The following is a 768-nucleotide window of genomic DNA, read 5'->3' on the forward strand; positions in this document are numbered from 1 at the left end:
TGCGAAGGTGAGGTTTCGATTTGAGAGGAAACACGACTTGTATTGCCTTGCAACAAGTTCCTTTTGCTGATCAGCAAAAGACAATCTGTTTCCGAGTTGAGTCGAGTCTTTTCATTCAACGTTCAAGATGTTCGGGTGAATTCCCTGACACCGTTCGACCGCCGCGCCGCCCTGAATGTTTCCGACGACTCGTAGCAAAAGTCCTCAGTAAAGACTTGATAACAAACACGAACGGAATCTGCACAGAATGGAAGGAACCTTCTTATATTTGCAAAGAGTGAAGGTCTGTCGCTACTGACCGGATTGGGAGGAACAGGTGGAATGTATTTTTTGTAGCGTTGCTTAAATTTGTCCTCCTCAATGAGTGGTTCCTTGATTTCCACTGGCTCCTGTTTGACTTGAATGGGAATCTCGTTTTCTGTAAGGCAGCCGAGAGTGACGCATGGGTGTCCGTGTTTCCAAACGAACCACCGCAGCAGATGCACAAAGGCGGAGGCTGACCTGGTTCGGGCTTGGCGACGAAAGAGCCCATCCTCCTCCTCAAGTTGGGACGATTCTCGCCTGGCTCGCCCGGTTCACTCTTCACACACACGGACTACGGGAAAAGGTGATCATGAACTGGAGGTCACCCGACTCACTGAAATGTCACGGAAAGAGTGGCCAGAAAAAGTCTACCCCCCCCACCCGCCGTTCAAATGCCAGGTTTTTGTGGCGTCATCAACGAGACAAAGGTAAGTCATTTCAAAACGTGTGCCACCATTCCTGTCC

The 768-nt window shown here is 49.9% G+C and overlaps 1 long non-coding RNA gene across 1 annotated transcript; it reads right to left on the reverse strand.

Moving 5' to 3' along the window:
- Positions 1–333: 333 nt before the first annotated feature.
- On the reverse strand, positions 334–666 carry LOC109509029 (uncharacterized). The gene is made up of 2 exons (XR_002166848.1): positions 502–666; positions 334–418 (listed from the first exon to the last, which is right to left on the reverse strand). It is a non-coding gene; the product is annotated as an uncharacterized LOC109509029 (long non-coding RNA).
- Between the last annotated feature and the right edge of the window lie 102 nt (positions 667–768).

The sequence above is a fragment of the Hippocampus comes genome, unplaced genomic scaffold (genome assembly GCF_001891065.2).
Source record: "Hippocampus comes isolate QL1 unplaced genomic scaffold, H_comes_QL1_v1.1 C16735762, whole genome shotgun sequence".
Lineage (NCBI taxonomy): Eukaryota > Metazoa > Chordata > Actinopteri > Syngnathiformes > Syngnathidae > Hippocampus > Hippocampus comes.